The sequence below is a fragment of the Tachyglossus aculeatus genome, chromosome 3 (assembly GCF_015852505.1).
Source record: "Tachyglossus aculeatus isolate mTacAcu1 chromosome 3, mTacAcu1.pri, whole genome shotgun sequence".
NCBI classification, from domain to species: domain Eukaryota; kingdom Metazoa; phylum Chordata; class Mammalia; order Monotremata; family Tachyglossidae; genus Tachyglossus; species Tachyglossus aculeatus.
In genome coordinates, this window is record NC_052068.1 from 86,679,385 (window position 1) to 86,701,327 (window position 21,943).

The window sequence follows — 21,943 nt, forward strand, 5'->3', positions numbered from 1 at the left end:
TAGTCCAGTGCTCTGCACACAGTCAGCGCTCAATCAATACGATGGAATGAATGAATGAATGAATGACGGGGAGGGCGCGGTGGACCCCCCCTCTCCGGGGAACTACACTTCCCAGGATGCCCAGGGCGCCGGCACCGCCCACGTGACCCAGGCCACGCCCCCTCCGGCGCTCGGGTTGCGAGTGAGGCCGGAAGTGACCGCCGGCTCCTCCTGAGGGGAACTACGTTTCCCAGAAGGCCCAGCGCGCCGCCCACGTGACCCAGTCCCCGCCCCCGCTTGGGTGGTGACGTGAAGCCGGAAGTGACCGCCGGCTCCGCCTGCGGGGAACTACGTTTCCCAGACGGCCCAGCGCGCCGCCCACGTGACCCGGGCCCCGCCCCGCCCCCTGGCGCTCGGGTGGCGAAGTGAAGCCCGAAGCGACCGCGGGCTCCTCCAGCGGGGAACTACATTTCCCAGAAGGCCCAGCGCGCCGCCCACGTGCCCCGGGCCCCGCCCCGCCACCTCCGCCGCTCGGGAGCGAAGGATGGGCGTTGCGGCGGGCTCCTCCTCCGGGGCACTCCGTTTCCCAGGGCGCCCGGGCCCGCCCCCGGCCTCCCGCCTCCTTCCCTTGCCCCGCCCCCGGGCTCCTTCCTCCTCCTCGTCGACGTCGTCCTCGGCGGTCCCGGAGAGATCGGCGGGAGGTGAGCGGGCCCCGGGCCGGGCGACGTGGAAAGATGGAGGAGGGCCGACCCGGACGTCGGGACACGGACATCGGGGGAGGGACGGGGAGGGCAGGGGACGGGCGGAGGGAGGGAGGGAGGGCGCCCCCCGGCGGACGGGGCGGGGAGGGACGGGGGGAAGGGCGCCCCCCTGCGGACGGGGGCGGGGAGGGGACGGTTAGGGACGGAGGGCGCCCCCTGGCGGACAGGGCTGGGGGGGCGCGCGGGGAGTTAGGGCGCACCCTGGCGGACAGGGCAAGAGGGGCGGGGAGGGAGGGAGGGCGCCCCCTGGCGGACTGGGCGGTGGGGGGCGGTGGTAGGAAGGGCGCCCTCTGGCGGACGGGACGGGGAGAGGGCGCGGGGAGTTAGGGCGCCCCCTGGCGGACAGGGCGAGAGGGGCGGGGAGGGAGGGCTCCCCCTGGCGGACAGGGCGGTGGGGGGCGGAGGTAGGAAGGGCGCCCCCTGGCGGACAGGACGGGGAGAGGGCTCGGGGAGTTAGGGCGCCCCCTGGCGGTCAGGGTGAGAGAGGAGGGGAGGGAGGGCTCCCCCTGGTGGACGGGGCGGGGAGGGAGGGCGCCCCCTGTTGGAGGGGGCGGGGTAGTTAAGGCGCCCCCCGGCGGACAGGGCGACGTGGGGCGGGGAGGTAGCAAGGGCGCCCCCTGGCGGACGGGACGGGGAGAGGGAGCGGAGAGTTAGGGCGCCCCCCGGCGGACAGGGCGGTGGGGGGGGGCGGGGGTAGGAAGGGCGCCCTCTGGCGGACGGGACGGGGAGAGGGCGCGGGGTGTTAGGGCGCCCCCTGGCGGACAGAGTGAGAGGGGCGGGGAGGGAGGGCGCCCCCTGGTGGACGGGGGGGCGGGTACGGAGGCTCCCCCTGGCAGACAGGGCGGGGTAGTTAGGGCGCCCCCCGGCGGACAGGGCGGTGTGGGGGGGGAGGGAGGTAGGAAGGGCGCCCTCTGGCGGACGGGATGGGGAGAGGGCGCGGGGAGTTAGTTAGGGCGCCCCCTGGCGGGCAGGGCGGTGGGGGTGGGTAGGTAGGGAGGGCGCCCCCTGTTGGACAGGACGGGGAGAGGGCGCAGGGAGTTAGGGCGCCCCCTGGCGGACAGGGTGGTGGGGGCGGGTAGGGAGGGCGCCCCCTGGCGGACGGGACGGGGAGAGGGCGCAGGGAGCTAGTTAGGGCGCCCCCTGGCGGACAGGGCTGGGCGGGTAGGGAGGGCGCCTTCCACCGACCCCCGCTCAGTGGAACAGCGCCCTCCCCCCTCGGACACACGCACCGCGCGCGCCCCGCCGCTTAGTACAGTGCTCCGCGCCCGGCCGGCGCTCAGGAAGGGCCAGCTGTTGACCTGCTGTTGGGGTGGCCTGCCAAGCTAGAGAGGAGAGGGAGGCAGGGAATCTCTGGTTATGGGCAGGGAATGGGGCCGGACATTGCGATAGTGTACTCTCCCAAGCGCTTAGTACAGTGCCCTGCGTGCCGTAAGCGCTCAGTACATGCCATCGATTGATTGGTTGTTGGGGTGGGTAGCCAGGTTAAAGGGGGAAGGAAGGTGGGGAAACTCTCGTGGCAGGCAGGGACTGGGTCTGTTTATTGTGATAGTGTACTCTCCTAATCAATCGTATTTATCAGTTGTATTTATTGAGCGCTTACTGTGTGCAGAACACTCTCCTAAGCGCTTAGCACAGTGCTCTGCAGGCAGCTGGCGCTCAGTAAATACCATCGATTGGCTGTTGGGGTGGGTACCCAGGCTAAAGGGGGAAGGGAGGCGGGGAAATTCTGCTTGTGGGCAGGGATGTGTCTGGACATCGTGATAGTGTACTCTCCCAAGCGCTTAGTACAGTGCCCCGCGTGCAGAGTAAGTGCTCAATAACTACCATCGATTGGCTGTTTGGGCAGCCAGGTTACAAAGGGAATGGAGGCGGGGAAACTCTGGTTGTGGGCAGTGGTGTGTCTGTTTAGTGTTATGTCGTACCCTCCCAAGCGCTTAGTACAGTGGTTTGCACACAGTAAGTGCTCAGTAAATACCATCAGTTGACTGGTTGTTGGGGCGGGCAGTCAGGTTAAAGAGGAAAGGGAGATGGGGAAACTGGTTGTGGGCAGTGATGTGTCTGGACGTTGTTATATTGTACTCTTCCAAGCTCTTAGTATAGTGCGCTGCTTGCCGTAAGCGCTCAGTAAATACCACTGATGGATTGAGTATTAGAGAAGCAGCGTAGCTCGGTGGAAAGAGCCTGGGCTTTGGAGTCAGAAGTCATGGGTTCAAATCCCGGCTCCGCCAATTGGCAGCTGTGTGACTTCAGGCAAGTCACTTCACTTCTCCGGGCCTCAGTTCCCTCATCTGTAAAATGAGGATTAAGACTGTGAGCCCCACCGTGGGACAACCTGATCACCTTGTAACCTCCCCAGCGCTTAGGACAGTGCATTGCACATAGTAAGCGCTTAATAAAGGTTATCATTATTATTATTATTATTATTGGGGGGAAGGGGTAGGCCCGAGAGGGGCATATGGGGGAGCAGAGGGATGGCGGGGAGGGGGTTGGTCTGGGGGGTGGCAGACAGGGGCGACCAAGGGGGCTGGGGGAGGAGGAGGTTCATTCATTCATTCAATTGTATTTATTGAGTGCTTGCTGTGTGCAGAGCACTTGGGAAGTCCAGGTTGGCAACATATAATAATAATAATAATAATAATAATAATAATAATAATAATGGCATATAGAGGCTGCCCCTACCCATCAGCGGGCTCACAGTCTGGAAGACTGAGGTTGAATTTGAGGTTGAGGATTGAGGTTGAGAGGCGGGTGGGCGGGTGGATGGGCAAGGAGGGGGTCAAGGGGAGCTGAGGGAGCGAGGGGCCCAGAAACCGGCGATGTCCTTGCAATGGAGGGGTTGGTTTGCTTGGTTATAATGATAATAATAATAATAATAATGATGGCATTTATTAAGCGCTTACTATGTGCAAAGCACTGTTCTAAGCGCTGGGGAGGTTACAAGGTGATCAGGTTGTCCCACGTGGGGCTCATCGTCTTAATCCTCATTTTACAGATGAGGGAACTGAGGCCCAGAGAAGTGAAGTGACTTGCCTGACGTTCCCTGGTTCTGGCCAGGGAACGGGTCTCCCAATGCTGTCGTCTTGAACCCTCCCAAGCACTTAGTACAGTGCTCTCCAGCTGAGCGAGCGAGGGGCCCAGAACCCGGCGATGTCATTGCAATGGAGGGGTTGGTTTGCTTGGTTATAATGATAATAATAATAATGGCATTTATTAAGCGCTTACTATGTGCAAAGCACCGTTCTAAGCGCTGGGGAGGTTACAAGGTGATCAGGTTGTCCCGCGTGGGGCTCACCGTCTTAATGCTCATTTTACAGATGAGGTCACTGAGGCCCAGAGAAGTGAAGTGACTTGCCTGACGTTCCCTGGTTATGGCCAGGGAACGGGTCTCCCAATACTGTCGTCTTGGACCCTCCCAAGCACTTAGTACAGTGCTCTCCAGGAGCACTGGAGGACTCCAGGAGGCCTTCCCAGACTGAGCCCCCTCCTTCCTCTCCCCCTCTCCATCCCCCCCCCACCCTAATCAATCAATCAATCATCAATCAATCGTATTTATTGAGCGCTTACCGTGTGCAGAGCACTGTACTAAGCGCTTGGGAAGTACAAGTTGGCAACATGGAGAGACAGTCCCGGCCCAACAGTGGGCTCACAGTCTAGAAGGGGGAGATGGAGAACAAAAGCAAACATACTAACAAAATAAAATAAATAGAATAGATATGCACAAGTAAAATAAATAAATAAATAGAGTAATAAATATGCACAGACATATATATGCACCCCCCCAACACACACACACACACACACACACACACACACACACCCCTCCCCCCCCATCAACCCCAGGAATGTCACCTCCAACACACACACACACACACACACACACACACACACACACACACACACGCGGGTGCGCATGCACACACACACACACACACACACACACACACACACACACACAGAGACACCCCCCCCCCCCAACATATACACACCCCAGTCAACCCCAGGAATGTCACCTCCACAACGCACAGACACAGAGAGACCCCCCCAATACACACACAAATATATATATATATATATATATTTATATGTACATTATATATATATATACTTACATATATATATATATACACACACATATACACACACACAACCCCCCCCCCCCCCAATGTACCTCAGGGATGTCACCTCCCCAACACACAGAGAGACACAAACAGACACAGACTCCTTCCCCTCCCCACAGCACCTGTATATATGTTTGTACAGATTTATTACTCTGTTTTACTTGTACATATTTACTATTCTATTTATTTTATTTGGTTAATGTATTCTGTTTTCTTGCCTGTCTCCCCCTTCTAGACTGTGAGCCCGCTGTTGGGTAGGGACCGTCTCTAGATGTTGTCAACTTGTACTTCCCAAGCGCTTAATACAGTGCCCCTCATACAGTAAGCGCTCAATAAATACAATTGAATGAATGAATGCTCGAGCACGCAGTAAGCGCTCAGTAAATACCATCGATTGATTAATATGATTGAATGAATGAATGCTGTAGCACACAGTAAGCACTCAGTAAATACCATTGATTGACTGTGAGCCCACTGTTGAGTAGGGACTGTCTCTATATGTTGCCAACTTGTACTTCCCAAGCGCTTAGTACAGTGCTCTGCACACAGTAAGTGCTCAATAAATACGATTGATTGATTGATTGATTGGTTGTTTGAGTGGCTCAGGCTGGGTGGGAAGCCAGGTTAAAGAGGGAAGGGAGATGGGGAAACTCTCGCGGTGGTGTGTCTGTTTATTGTTATATTGTCGTCCCCCAAGTTCTCAGTACAGTGCTCTGCACGCAGTAAGCGCTTAATAAATATCATCGATCGACTGGTTTTTTGGGTGGCTCAGACTGGGTGGGCAGCCAGGGAATGGAGGCGGGGGAACTCACTGTGGGCAGTGATGTCTTTTGTTCTTTTTTACTCTCCCAAGCGCTTAGTACAGTGCTGTGCACACAGTAAGCACTCATTAAGTGCGATGGACTAAAGATGAATTAGCAGGGAGGATGGGAAGCTCTGGCATTTGGAAGTTTCTAGACTTTAAGCTTGTGGGCAGGGAATGTGTCTAACAATTCTGTTATGTTGTGCTTCCCCAAGCGCTTAGTACAGTTCTTTGGACGCAGTAAGTGCTCACTAAATACCATTGATTGGTTTGGGAGTCAACCAGGAAGAAAAGGGTAATAAAAGAGGGGGACTTTCCGGCTGGGAACTTGAGACTTGGACTAGTAATAATAATAATAATGATGGTATTTGTTAAGCTTTTACTATGTGCCGAGCAATGTTTTAAGCACTGGAGTAGATACAAGGTAATCAAGTTGTCCAACGTGGGGCTCACAGACTTAATCCCCTTTTTACAGATGAGGTGGCTGAGGCACAGTGAAGTGACTTGCACAAGGTCACACAGCAGGCAGGCGGCGGAGTCAGGATTAGAACCCACGCCCTCCGACTCCAAAGCCCGGGCTCTTGCCACTAGGCCGTGGAACGAGTCCTTAGATATTTATGAAGGAGGGAAAACTGAGTTTTTTTGTGTTTAAAAAAAAAAAAAAAGCAGCCCCAACATTCAAAATCATTTCTGTGAAGGATTTTTCTCTAAATAAAGAAAACTGTAGATGCGGATGGTAGTCGACGCAAAACTTCTTGTGCCCTTAGTAGCAAAATAGTTCCCGGTCTTTCCAGTTGGTCTTGCTTCCCGCCTGTTCCATGAACTGTGGCGGCGTTTTCAATATAATCATTTTAGGAGGCCAACCCTTTTGGACGTGTCAGGGAGAAGGCGAAGTGACACTGCAGCTCACTTTTTCAGAAAGCAAAACTTAAAAACGTGAGGCAGAAACATAGAACTGCGTGAAACCCCGAGTATAGCGGATAAGTTCAGTCGTTTGCCAGAAGCTTACGCGTATCTTAAAAATATCGCCTTTTTATTTGATGATTTCTGACGTCCCGTAGCATCACATTCATTCATTCATTCAGTCGTATTTATTGAGCGCTTACTGTGTGCAGAGCACTGTACTAAGCGCTTGGGAAGTCCAAGTTGGCAACATAGAGAGATGGTCCCTACCCAACAGCGGGCTCGCAGTCTCGAAACTGCTTCATCACAGCGAAGCAGCATGGCTTAGTGGATAGAGCATGGGCCTGAGAGTCTAAAGGACCTGGGTTCTAATTCTGGCTCCGCCACCTGTCTGTTGTGTGACCTTGGGGAAGTCGCTTCGCATCTCTGTGCCTCAGTTGCCTCATCTTTTTTAAGACTGTGAGCCCCATGTGGGACGTGGGCCGCGTTCCACCTGACTAGCTCCTATCGGTCCCCGGTGCTTAGTACAGTGCCTGGTGCATGAAGCAGCGTGGCGCATCATCATCATCATCAATCGTATTTATTGAGCGCTTACTGTGTGCAGAGCACTGTACTAAGCGCTTGGGAAGTACAAATTGGCAACATATAGAGACAGTCCCTACCCAACAGTGGGCTCACAGTGTAAAAGGGGGAGACAAAACCAACATACTAACAAAATAAAATAAATAGAATAGATATGTACAAGTAAAATAAATAAATAAATAAATAGAGTAATAAATATGTACAAACATATATCCATCTATACAGGTGCTGTGGGGAAGGGAAGGAGGTAAGATGGGGGGATGGAGGGGGGGACGAGGGGGAGAGGAAGGAAGGCGCAGTGGGAAGAGCTCGGGCTTTGGAGTCAGAGGTCGTGGGTTCAAATCCCAGCTCCACCAATTGTCAGCTGCGTAACTTCGGGCAAGTCACTTCACTTCTCCGGGCCTCAGTTACCGCATCTGTAAAATGGGGTATAAATAATAATCGTATAAATACGATTGATGATGATGATGATGGGGATTAAGACTGTGAACCCCCCCCATGGGACACCCTGATCACCTTGTAACCTCCCCAGCGCTTAGTACAGTGCTTTGCACATAATAAGCGCTTAATTAATGCCATCATCATTATTATTATTATTACCAAATACCATAGGGAAAAAAAAAAGCTGTATTTGTTGAGACTATGTAGTGCTTTTTGATAAGGGTGCTAAGAATTCAGTGTTTTGTGATCTTCTTCGCTGTGGCTATTGCAGCGAAGTGTCATCCTTCAGTAAAAGAGGCAGATGATGAGAGTGGTCGAAGCAAGAGAAAGCTGTTTCCTTTACCTGGTTTTCCATAGGAGCGTGGGCACACCCTCTAAATAAGCTACTCCAAGGCCCTGTACAAGCTAGCTGTAAAATTATGTGTGTGATATCGGCCTTGCTGTGTGCTGGCGGCACACTATGAAATTTCAAACCACGAGTCCTTGCGATACGAGACGAGACACCCTCATGAGCGGGAGTGCCCAAGAGTGGTCTTTTCTCAACTCTTCACACACTTGGCCAAAAACGTTGTCATTTGACGGGAGAGCATGTTTTAGAATCACTGTGGCCTTAAAGTATGTCAGCTGTGTGACCTTGGGCAAGCCACTTAACTTCTCTGTGCCTCAGTGACCTCATCTGTAAAATGGGGATTAAGACTGCGAGCCCCCCGAGGGACAACCTGATCACCCTGTAACCTCCACAGCGCCTAGAACAGTGCTTTGCACATAGTAAGCGCTTAATAAATGCCATTATTATTATTGTTATTATTATTATTATTATTAGGCTACCTGATTTCCTTATTTGGGATGAAGAGGAGTTAGAGTTCTATGCACATTAATCTATAGTAATAATAATAATGACGGTGTCTGTTAAGCTCTTTCAGTGAGTGTGTCAAGCATTGTTCTAAGCACTGCACTTCACTTCTCTGTGCCTCAGTTACCTCATCTGTTAAAATGAGGATTAAGACTGTGAGCCCCACTTAAGGCAACCCGATTGCTTTGTATGTACCCCATCGCTTAGAACAGTGCTTGGCACATAGTAGGTGCTTAACAAATACCGTCATTATTATTAGAGCTCGGGCCTGGGTGTCAGGAAGCCCTGGGTTCTAATCCCAACTCCACCCCTTGACTGCCGGGTGACCTCGGATGAGTCACTTCGCTTCTCTGGGCCTCATTTCTCTCATCTGGAAAATGGGGATGAAGACGGTGATCCCCTTGGGGGACAGGGACTGACCTTGAGTCAGTCACTTCTCTGGGCTTCTGTCTCCCCTTCCATAAAATGGGTATGAAATACCCGTTCTCCCCACCCCCCCCCCAGATCAGGAACCCCATGTGGGACGGGGACTGGGTTCAACCAAATGATCATGGACCGAGCACAGCGTTTAGGACAGCAGAAGGGAGGTAGACACGGGACGTGTCTGAGAGGAGAGCATCACACACTCGCATTGACCGAGGTGACGCTGTAGGTGAGAAAAGCCGGCGTGAAAGGGAGGGCTGATTTTAAAACTGGGGGCTTAGTCTATTCACCCCCCCCGGGGATAAATCTCCCCGAAACTATTCCAATTACAGTTCAAAGCGGAAGATGACAGTTTCATTAATGACCCTGTTCCACCTACCAAAGCTCGGGGGTATCTATAGTGGCGTGGTACTCCCCCTTTTAGACTGTGAGCCCACTGTTGGGTAGGGACTGTCTCTGTATGTTGCCAACTTGTACTTCCCAAGCGCTTAGTACAGTGCTCTGCACACAGTAAGTGCTCAATAAATACAATTGATAATGATTGATGATGGTGGTAGTGACCGGGCTGTGGGCTGAGGAGGCGGGATGTGAAAGAGTTTGAGAAGAAGGTGGTGGATTTGTCAGCAGCTATCTGGAAGGTAGCATTTGAGGAAGCAGCGGGGCCTAATGGATAGAGCATAGGTCTGGAATTCAGAAAGTCCTGAGTTCCAGTCCCTGCTCTGCCACTTATCTGCTGGGTGACCTTGGGCAAGTGGCTTCACTTCCCTGGGCCTCAGTTACCTCATCTGCAGAATGGGGATTAAGACTGTGAGCTCTGTAAGGGACAGGGACTGTATCCAACCTGATTTGCTTGTATCCACCCCGGTGTTCAGTACAGTGCCTGGCACATAGACTTTCCCGTCGCTGTAGATGGCACTACCGTCCTTCCTTTCTCACAAGCCTGCAACCTTGGTGTCATCCTCGACTCTGCTCTCTCGTTCACCCCTCACATCCAATCTGTCACCAAAACCTGCCGGTCTCACCTCCGCAACATCGCCAAGATCCGCCCTTTCCTCTCCATCCAAACCGCTACCCTGCTGGTTCAGTCTCTCATCCTATCCCGACTGGATTACTGCATCAGCCTCCTCTCTGATCTCCCATCCTCATGTCTCTCCCCACTTCAGTCTATACTTCACGCCGCTGCCCGGATCATCTTTGTGCAGAAACGCTCTGGGCATGTTACTCCGCTCCTCAAAAATCTCCAGTGGCTACCAGTCAACCTACGCATCAGGCAAAAACTCCTCACTCTCGGCTTCAAGGCTGTCCATCACCTCGCCCCCTCCTACCTCACCTCCCTTCTTTACTTCTCCAGCCCAGCCCGCACCCTCTGCTCCTCTTATGCTAACCTCACTGTGCCTCATTCTTGCCTGTCCCGCCATCGGCCCACGTCCTCCCCCTGGCCCGGAATGCTCTCCCTCGGCCCATCCGCCAAGCTAGCTCTCTTCCTCCCTTCAAAGCCCTACTGAGAGCTCACCTCCTCCAGGAGGCCTTCCCAGACTGAGCCCCCTTTCTCCTCTCCCCTGCCCCATCCCCCCGCCCTACCTCCTTCCCCTCCCCGCAGCACCTGTATATATGTTTGTACAGATTTGTTACTCCATTTATTTTACTTGTACATATTTACTATTCTATTTATTTTGTTAATGATGTGCATCTAACTTTATTTCTATTTATTCTGATGACTTGACACCTGTCCCCATGTTTTGTTTTGTTGCCTGTCTCCCCCTTCTAGACTGTGAGCCTGTTGTTTGGTAGGGACCGTCTCTATATGTTGTCAACTTGTACTTCCCAAGCGCTTAGTACAGTGCTCTGCACACAGTAAGCACTCAATAAATATGATTGAATGAATGAATGGTGTAGATACAAGCTGATCAGGTTGTACACAGTCCGTGTCCCACATGGGGTTCACAGTCTTAATCCCCATTTTACCAGTGAGGTAACTGAGGCCCAGAGAAGTGAAGTGACTTGTCCAAGGTTACATACAGCAGACAAGTGGGGGAGACGGGATTAGAACCCAGGTCCTTCTGGCTCCCAGGCCTGTGCTCTATCTACTAGGCCATGACTTTTTCCTAACGCAAAGATTTGCAAGATTGCAATCCTTGTGACCATAAAGATCCAGCGGTACTCTTAATAAGGAGATGATGATCATGGAGGGTAGTGAAAGGATTCCTTCCCGTCTCTTCGAGAATAATAATAATAATAATAATGGTATTTGTTAAGCGCTTGCTATGTGCCAAGCACTGTTCTAAGCACTGGGGTAGGTACAAGGAAATCAGGTTGGACACAGTCCCTGTCCCACGTGGGGTTCACAGTCTTAATCCCCATTTTACAGAGGAGGTAACTGAGGCACAGATGTGACTTGCCCAAGGTCACACAGCATACAAGTGACGGTGCTTTGATTAGAACCCACATCCTCTGACTCCCAGGCACGTGCTCTTGTCGTCCACCTTCAGCATTAAGGTGTCCACATATTCAGTTACTCATTCGGTCACTTCACCCAAATAGGTTGATTTTACTAACCACTACATCCTTGTTCTTGCCCCCGGTGTACCTACATGATTGACAGCAGCTGCCCCGCTCCGCCCACAGCAGGGATCATGGCTTTGGCACGCGGCTGTGCTTACCAGAACATTAAGCACTAAAATATCATCGACTGATTCGCCTGACCATTAAACTCAATGCAGACCAGTCCTGCCTGGTTCGGGCCTCAGTTCCCTCATCTGTAAAATGGGGATGAAGACTGTGAGCCCCTCGTGGGACAGCCTGATTACCTTGTATCTACCCCAGTGCTTAGAACAGTGCTTTGCACATAGTAAGCACTTAACAAATACCAACATTATTATTATTATTATTAACTTGGCTTATTCAATTGTATTTATTGAGCCCTTACCATCTTATGAACTTCATCTTTCAGAACTGTGACCTGGTTAACACTGTAGCATGACTTATAGCAACAGGCGTTTTTCTCTTGACCAAAGAGGTCGTTTCTTGGCACCGAATCCCCGGTTTTCTCCTCATCTAATAGTGTAGTTCACTAAAAGTTTTAAATGAGCCTTAGTTCAATAGTCCTTCTATTCAAAATAACACCCAAGTCATCCACTTAATGAAAATTGGAATCTCACAAGGAGACCTCGTCCTCCCATCTATGAAGCCCACTATTGTTCAGCTCTTGGGTTTTAGTCGCGTAGTATTATGGAGCCTCAGACCTGACCTCAACTCTAGTTGTCTGCTGTATTAAGCGTCTTACTTTAAAGGACCAAGATGCAAGCCTCTGAAGAGGGGAGCTTTATTTGATTGCCAGAAACGGCTCTTCCAACATAGCTTCGCCAATTCCACCACCTTTCGTTGGGATAACGATGACCTGCTGAAATTAGCATGCAGCTGTTTTGTGGGGCTAGATCCCTGGCAGATGAGAGCAAATTAGCCACTGGGTAACCTTTCTTCTTGCGTTGGACCCATCGTCCTTCATTCGAAGGACACCCGGGGAGAGCTGAGTTGGCTCCAGAAAACCTCTTCTTCCCATGTTCCAATCATCATCATCATCAATCGTATTTATTGAGTGCTTACTATGTGCAGAGCACTGTACTAAGCACTTGGGAAGTACAAATTGGCAACATATAGAGACAGTCCCTACCCAACAGTGGGCTCACAGTCTAAAAGGGGGAGGCAGAGAACAAAACCAAGCATACTAACAAAATAAAATAAATAGAATAGATATGTACGAGTAAAATAAATAGAGTAATAAATATGTACAAACATATGTACATATATACAGGTGCTGTGGGGAAGGGAAGGAGGTAAGATGGGGGGGATGGAGAGGGGGACGAGGGGCACCACTTTCTGGAGCTGGTTCTCGGTCACTCAGTGAGTGACCCAGGCCAGTGATCTGATGCAGCCAAATCATGGCCCTGGGGAGTTGGCAAGGTTCTACGCCTTGGGTAGGGACCGTCTCTATACGTTGCCAACTTGGACTTCCTAAGCGCTTAGTACAGTGCTCTGCACACAGTAAGTGCTCATTAAATACGATCGAATGAATGAATGAATTTAGGTTGAAAGGAGTGTAAACCTAACCCAAAGAATTTCTCCCAAAGTGTAATATAGTCTGGCAGCTAATGCAGTATTGACATTGACAAACATCAACAGTCATCATGACTAGCGTACACAACTTTACACTAACCCAAACAAAAACAACTAAATGCAGTATTAATATTGGTAAACATCAGCAGTCATTCGGACCAGCATAAGCAACTTTACACGAACCCAAACCAAAAGCAAAATGCAGCATTGATATTGACAAATATCAGCAGTCATTATGACTAGTGTAAGCCACTACACTACAAAAACTCAAACAGAAACAATAATACGAAAACCCACAGATCTTTTCTGTGCCCGGACCGCTGATCTAAAAGCTAATGTCCCAAAATGATTGGGTTAATTAGAGTTATCTATCACAACACACCAGAGGTCACAGTGGAACTTGGGAAGCAAAATGATTTCTCGTAGTCATAGTAAGTAATGGATTTCTTCATCGTATATTTTATTGAAACCATAACATTACCCACAGGGCATTGTAATTTGATTCAAGCAGTGCAAGATATGGCCTTCCCCTCAAGAAGTACAATTTGCTTCAGATAAGGCACGTGTTAGGAAGATCAGTTTGGTTTCCAAACCTATTTCACTTCTGGAATGAAAGCATCCTTGGGTTGCTATCGCTACTGCTAATAATTATGGTACTTGTTATTTACCAGGCACTCACTGTATTAAGAGCTGGGGTAGATACAAGATAAATTGGTTGGACACATTCCCTTGTCCTACTTGGGAGCTCACAGTCTTAGTAGAAGAGAGTAGGATTTAAATAATAATTATGGTATCCGTCAAGTGCTTACTCTGTGCGAGGCACTGTACTAGCACTGGGGCAGACACAAGCAAATCGGATTGGACACTGTCTGCACGTCCCACATGGGGCTCACAATCTCAATCCCCATTTTATAGATGAGGTAACTGAGGCTCAGAGATTCAAGCGCTTAGTATAGTTCTCCGCACACAGTAAGTGCTCAGTAAATGCGATTGAAAGAACGACTTGTCCAAGGTCACATGGCAGTCAAGTGGCAGAGCCGGGATTAGAACCCATGACCTTCCACCAGACCCCTGCTCTATCCGCTAGGCCATGTTGCTTCTGTAAGAAATCCCCTACACCATCCTTAAAAGGTCCATTTTACAGGTGAGAGTAACTGTAGCCCAGCAGTTGAATGACTTGTCCAAGATCCCACAATAGACAAGAGACGGAGCCGGGATTAGAACACACGTCCTGTGATTTCCAGGTCCATGCCGTTTCCACTAGGGCATACTGCTTAAACAACTTGAGGAAAAAGAAAATTTGAGAGTCAATTCCATCTTGTTCAACCTCCGTGGAACAAGAGCATCAGCTATTGCCCCAGCTCCCTTGTGCATTTAACGGCAAAATTAACTTCTTCAGTTGTCACATTTGAACATCTTTCAGCCACAATCACCAGCATGCCATATATCTGTTAATACATGCTAATGTATGTTAGGTTTTAAAATAACATAATCATTATTTTATACTGTGCCCATCTTTAAGGTATAACCCACTATAACCCCCATCATTGACTTTTTCCTAGGAGGAAATTAAATAGTTTGAAAAAAGCAATTTTTGGTGGTTATTTTATATCATTTAATCTTTTAGGCGCTCACAGATTTTGTTGACTTGTTATAGTAGAATTATTGACCTTAAGTTGGCTCTTAATATCCATGGCCTCTATTTTATTCTTTTGAAGATGGGCATTATTCTGTTCTTTTCCTGTCCTCAAATATTTTTCTGTTAAGTTCCTCTCCTCCAGTTCTCTTCTTGACCCCCTCCAATCTGGCTTCCGTCCCCTTCACTCCTCTTAAAGGTCACAGATGATCCTTGCCAAATCCATCGACCTCTACCCCATTATAATGCTCCTCGACCTCTCGGCTGCCTTCGACACTGTCGACCACCCCTTTCTCCTGGAAGCGTGATCCAACCTTGGCTTCACTGACACTGTCCTCTCCTGGTTCCCTTCCTGTCTTTCTTGCTGCTCCTTCTGAGTCTTTTTCTCCTCTGCTTCCCATCCTCCAACTGTGGGAATCCCTCAAGACTCTGTGCTGGGTCCCCTTCTGTTCTCTATTTACACCCACTCCCTTGGAGATCTCGTTGGTTCCCATGGCTGCAATTATCACCTGTATTCAGATGATTCTCAAATCTACATCTCCTGCCATGATCTCCCTCCCTCTATTCAGTCTCACATTTCCTCCTGCCTTCAAGACATCTCTCCTTGGATGACCGGCTAACACATCAAACTTAAAATGTCCAAAACAGAACTCCTTACCTTCCCACCCAATCCCTGTCCTCTCCCTGATTTTCCCATCACTGTAGACAGCACAACCAGGCCTCCTGCCTCATAGGTCCATAACCTTGGTGTTAAGCTTGTCTCACCTCTCTCATTCAACCCATATATTCATTCTATCACTAAATCCTGTCTGTTCAACCTTCCCAACATTGCTAAAATCCGCCCTTTCCTCTCCACTCAAACTGCTATCACCTGAATCCAAGCATTTATCCTATTCCACCTTGATTACAGCATCAGCCTCTTTGCTGACCCCCCTGCCTCCTGTTTCTCCCCTCTCCAGTCCATTCTTTGCTCTGCTGTCCAGGTCATTTTTATACAGAAGTCTTCAGTCCATGTTTCCCCACTCCTTAAGAACCTCCGACGGTTGCCCAGCCACCTCCACATCAAACAGAAACTTTTTGCCATTGGATTTAAAGCACTCAGTCACCTTGCCCCCTTCTACCTCACCGCTCCCCTAATGCAGTCCAGCCAACACACTTCGCTCCTCCAATGCCAGCCTCGTCACTGTACTTAGATTTCGTTCATCTCACCTCTGACCGCTCCCTCGCATCCTGCATCTGGCCTGGAACATCCTCACTCTTCATACCCAATAGACGATCACTCTCCCCAGCATTAAAACCTTATTGAAGGCACATCTCCTCCAAGAAGCCTTTTCTTTCTAAACCCTCATTTCCTCTCTTCCCACTCCCTTCTACATTACCCTGACTTATTGTCTTTCTTCACCCCTCCCTCAGCCCCACAGCACTTGTGTGCATATCCATAATCTATATTAATTTCTGTGTCTCCTCCTAGACTATCTCCTCATGGGCAGGGAACGTGTCACCAATTCTATTATACTCTCCAGAGCACACAATAAATGCTTAATAAATATGATTGATTAATTTATCCTGCCCTCTAGGATCCTTCTAGACTGTGAGCCAGTTGTTGGGTAGGGACCGTTTTGTATATGTTGCCCATTTGTACTTCCCAAGCACTTAGTATCCGCACACAGTAAGCACTCAATAAATACGATTGAATGAATTTCTCTCCTCTGAACTTGGATTGTAGCAGTAGAAATTTTGTTTGCTATTCACAAGCTCAAGTATTAGAGTAAGGTTCAGTCAATACGATCAGCTGCATTTACAGAAGTCCTTGAAACAGCGAACGTTGTCCAAAAGCTAACTTGGGATTCACCTGCGTGAGTTTCAAGAGATTTTCTTGAAAACTGTAAATATGCAATGGATGAATACATTTTATTGACTATTTTTTTTTAAATGGAATTTCTTTAAGCACTTACTTGCGCCAGGCACTGTACTATATGCACTGGGGTAGACACAAGATAATCGGGATGGACACCCTCATGGGACTCAGTCTTAATCCCCGTTTTACTGATGAGGGAATTGAGGCACAGGGAAGCAAAGTGACTTGTCCAAGGTCACACAGCAGACAAGTAGTGGAGTTGGGATTAGAACCCGGGTCCTCTGACCCCCAAGGTCACACTGCTTCTCTAGGCACCTCACTTATTTAAACAATTAAGTGTGAAACTGCAAAATAGATAATTGGGGAGAAAATTTGCAGTTGCTCTGTCAGGCTAGGAATGGGGTAGGGAGGGCAATTTAATCACTATTTCTGAAATTCTACTGCATTAGAGTTTGCCAAATTGGTAAAAGAGGTATGAGCAAGTCAAATACAACCTGTATTTGAGCTCGGGCCTGGGAGCTGGAGGATCTGGGTTCTAATCCCAGCTCCTCCACTTGTCTGCTGTCAGACCTTGGGCATGTCACTTGACTTTTCTCTGCCTCAGTTACCTCATTTGTGAAATGGGGATTAAGACTGTGGGCCCCATGTGGGACAGGGACTGTGTCCAACCCAATTTGCTTGTTTCCACCCCAGCACATAGTACAGTGCCAAGCACACAGTAGGCACTTAATAAATACCAGAATTATTATTGTTATCATTAGGTCACTTTCCAGGCAACTTTAGGACTAAGCCTGTGAGAAATCAGCATTTCAATAAAAGGTCCAGTGGGTTTTTTTTTTCTTTCTTTTTTTCAAGGACTTTGGTTTGGTGATTTAGATTAGGTTCATTACACTTGGGCTTCCAGATCGCACAGATTCTTCTTCTGAGTTGTAGCCAGGTTAAATGTTGGAACACCATGTCCCTGCATGTCAGAAAAGGGAAACCTCTCTGGTATTGTGTCACACACCTGCTGGATACTTCATAAATGTTTATTAATGGCACTTGTTGATCTGCCTGGATAGACAGATCATTCCTTAGGTTCCAACCAAAGCATTAGACAAAATGAACAGCGTGGCTCACTGGAAAGAGCACAGGCTTTGGAGCCAGAGGTCATGGGTTCAAATCCCGGCTCTGCCACATGTCTGCTGTGCGACCTTGGGCAAGTCACTTAACTTCTCTGAGCCTCAGTTCCCTCATCTGTAAAACGGGGATTAAGACTGTGAGCCCCACGTGGGACAACCTGATCACCTTGTATCCCCCCAGCGCTTAGAACAGTGCTTTGCACATAATAAGTGCTTAACAAATGCCAAGAAACCCTAAAAAAACCTCTTAAGCATTTGATGTGCGAAGTACCAATCATACAGTTGAATTATGCATTATAAGCCAGTTGTAGGAAAGGAGCACGTCTTCCACCTCTGCTGTATCGTTCTCTCTCAAGTGCTTAGTACAGTGCTTTGTATACAGCAAGCATTCAGTAAATACCACTGTTGATGATAATGTGTCTTTGTTGTCGAGGTTAAAGTATGAAATAATGCTACTTTAATCAATCAGTCAATGGTATTTATTTATGGAAACCTTGCCCTGTGTAGAGCACTGTACTAAGCCCTTGGGAGAGTACAGTACATGATAGTTAGCTGAGAGGTTCACGAGCTGACAGTCTAGAGAGGTTGATATTGTACCTGCATTGCCTTTTTCAAGTTGGAGAAGACGGGGAGGAAGAAGGATAAAGAGGGAGAGATGGAGACACTCAGTTGGAGGGGGGAGAGAGAGTGCTTTCCTCTTCTCCACTCTTTGTGGAGATTGAGGTCAGTGAATGCGGGGCCCAGCCCACGGGCTGAACTTGCCCTGTGTCCAGTGTGCGTCGTCCACCTGCCCCCACTATCAGTGCACGTGGGCCTTGGCACGGGGGTTACCTGCTCACCAGCAGCAGAGGCGGGCAGAGAAGGGGACGGGTCACCCTCATGTGCCCAGGGGGAGGGGACCGAGAGTAGCCCCAGCTTTGAGCATGATGGAAAACGTCATCTGTCTCCTCACCAGCCGGCGCTCTCTGTGTCCTTCCTTCAGAGGGCAAGTTGTGAAGCCGCCATTTGGGCTCCACCTCAACCCCTTTCCAACTCATCGGAGTGGGTCAGATCCGCTGCCTCCCGACCAAAAAAATGTGAGGTGACGCTAATATAGTGAGGCAGCCAGAGTGGACCCCTACACTCAAGAGCCTCGTTTGATCCCCAGCAGAGCTGTATATGGCAAATGAGCCAAAGGTTCCTTATCCCTCCTGTAAGGAAATCAGATTGGTCACTTTCACTTGTATTCCTCAATTCCCCTACTCCCTTTTCCTTCTGGATCACCCTCGCATTTGGATTTATATCCTTTTATTCAACCCACCCTCAGCCCCACAGCACTGGTGTACGTATTTGTAATTTATTTCAGTGTCTGTTTCCCCCTCTAAGTGATAAGCTCATTGTAGGCAGGGAACATGTCTATCCACTCTGTTATATTGTATTCTCCCAAGCACCATGTACAGTGCTCTGCACACACTAAGCGCTTAAATTCCACTGAGTGATTCCCATAGATTGTGCAGCCCACTCTTAAAGTGCCATTTGGATTAGTCTTTGGAGGCAAAGGTGTTTTTTACTTAAAATATTTTTTCCAAATGTTGAATAGAAAACATTTTCCCATAATTTTTATAAATCACTGAAGGGGTATTTTAGCAGTTAATCTAGGCTGTTATGTAGAATGGCACATCAACTTGCTTTAGACATCGAGCCCAAACGGTGATAAATAGCAGTTAATTTATTTTTGTTTGGCAAAACTACAACTGCTGATTCAGACAAAATCAGGATACTGTAAGTAAACCATTGTTTGAGGGTGGAAAGGTAAAGAAATTCCAAAAGACTCTAAATTAGAGTGGTTTACTTCTGTACTCTATTCCAAAAAAATGTTTTGATTGCCTGCAAAGGTGGTTTGATTACAAACTCAGAGGGAATTGTGGAATCCATTTTTGAGCAAAACTACTAGTAGATGTGAAATGAAATTCTACCTCACCCAATTTGTGCCCTTCTAGCTAAACTACCCTCATTTTTTGTAAAATGATGAGATTTATCATCATCATCATCATCAATCGTATTTATTGAGCACTTACTATGTGCAGAACACTGTACTAAGCGCTTGGGAAGTACAAATTGGCAACATATAGAGACAGTCCCTACCCAACAGTGGGCTCACAGTCTAAAAGGGGGAGACAGAAAACAAAACCAAACATACTAACAAAATAAAATAAATAGAATAGATATGTACAAATAAAATAAATAAATAAGTAGAGTAATAAATATGTACAAACATATATACATATATACAGGTGCTGTGGGGAAGGGAAGGAGGTAAAATGGGGGGGATGGGGAGGGAGACAAGGGGGAGAGGAAGGAAGGGGCTCAGTCTGGGAAGGCCTCCTGGAGGAGGTGAGCTCTCAGCAGGGCCTTGAAGGGAGGAAGAGAGCTAGCTTGGCATCGGATGGGCGGGGGGAGGGCATTCCAGGCCCGGGGGAGGACGTGGGCCGGGGGTCGATGGCGGGACAGGCGAGAGCGAGGTACAGTGAGGAGATTAGTGGTGGAGGAGCGGAGGGTGCGGGCTGGGCTGGAGAAGGAGAGAAGGGAGGGGAGGTAGGAGGGGGCGAGGGGATGGACAGCCTTGAAGCCCAGGGTGAGGAGTTTCTGCCTGATGCGCAGATTGATCGGTAGCCATTGGAGGTTTTTGAGGAGGGGAGTAACATGCCCAGAGCATTTCTGGACAAAGATAATCCGGGCAGCAGCATGAAGTATGGATTGAAGTGGAGAGAGACACGAGGATGGGCGATCAGAGAGAAGGCTGATGCAGCAGTCCAGACGGGATAGGATGAGAGCTTGAATGAGCAGGGTAGCGGTTGGGATGGAGAGGAAAGGGCGGATCTTGGCAACGTTGCGGAGCTGAGACCGGCAGGTTTTGGTGACGGCTTGGATGTGAGGGGTGAATGAGAGAGGGGAGTCGAGGATGACACCAAGGTTGCAGGCTTGTGAGACGGGAAGGATGGTAGTGCTGTCAACAGAGATGGGAAAGTCAAGGAGAGGGCAAGGTTTGGGAGGGAAGACAAGGAGTTCAGTCGTCGACATGTTGAGCTTTAGGTGGCGGGCAGACATCCAAATGGAGATATCCTGAAGGCAGGAGGAGATGCGAGCCTGGAGAGAGGGGGAGAGAGCAGGGGCAGAGATGTAGATCTGGGTGTCATCAGCGTAGAGATGATAGTTGAAGCCGTGGAAGCGAATGAGGTCACCAAGGGAGTGCGTGTAGATCGAGAACAGAAGGGGACCAAGCTTACCAAGATTTATCATCTCTCCTTGAAAGTTCTTGCAGGATACTGCTGAGGCGAGAAGCAAACTGTGGGAATTTAAATGCAGCGTGGCCTGGTGGAAAGAACGTGGGCCTGAGAGTCTGAGGGACCTGAGTTCTAATTCCGCTCCACCGCTTGTCTGCTCTGTGACCCAGGGCAAGTCACTTCACTTCTCTGTGCCTCAGTTACCTCATCTGTAAAATGGAAATTAAGATTGTGAGCCCCATGTGGGACATGGATAGTGTCCAATCTGATAAGCTTGTATTTATCCCAGTGTTTAGAACAGTGTTTGACTCATAGTAAGCACTCAATAAATACTATTATTATTATTATTAATAACAGCAACAAAATACCATAAAAAAGGGGACACATCTCGGAATGCTCTTATTAACTAAGTTTCAGAACTCTGATGTTGCAGGATCTTCAAAGTGAGTCTCCAGATGAGAGTGCACTGAGTGAAGTGAAATGCCTGGTGGAATTTTGGTTTTAAGCAGCTGCTGCTGCTTCCTGAAAGTCAAGAAGCTGAGTATTCTTTTCCAGATGATTTTGCTGATTCTCTCTTAATGTAGGTTTCATTAATAGAGAAAGGCCAGTTTGGTATGAAGTTTTAATCCACCCAACTAAACCATCATCCAGCCAAAACCATTTTCATTATTGTAATTTATTTTAATGTCTGTTTCCCCCTGCAGACTGCAAGCTCTGTATGGGCAGGGATCCACATCTACCAACTCTGTTGTGTTTTCCCAAGTGCTTGGCGCAGTGCTCTGCACCCAGCAGGTGCTCAGTAAATTCCATTGGTTCCTTCCCATGCTCCTTTCCCCTTCTTCCTTCTCAAAGCAGCTTTCACATCTAATGTACATTGCTCTTTTGGTGTAGTAAAACTGGCGTGTGCCGAAATAATCAGCTGTCTTTTCAACCCTTCCCTGTGATGTGTTCCGTGAAGTGAAAGAACAGGTTCTGTTAGCGCTGCTTCCCCCAAAGGTGGGAACAGCATGATGGTCCCAAACTGGAAGTTTGAAACACAGAACGTTTGTAAGCGTGTACCAAATATACCCTCCCTAAGAAGCAGCATGGC

At 49.1% G+C, this 21,943-nt stretch overlaps 1 protein-coding gene across 3 annotated transcripts in view; it reads left to right on the top strand.

Moving 5' to 3' along the window:
* Positions 1-523: 523 nt before the first annotated feature.
* Positions 524-21,943, top strand: part of DYM (dymeclin) — a 523,552-nt gene continuing 502,132 nt past the window's right edge. For 2 of the 3 annotated variants that reach the window (XR_005449814.1, XM_038743768.1), the window contains exon 1: positions 524-680. The gene's annotated coding sequence lies outside the window, so the exon portion shown is untranslated. The remainder of the gene's footprint in view (positions 681-21,943) is intronic. The other variant, XM_038743767.1, reaches the window with a different exon arrangement.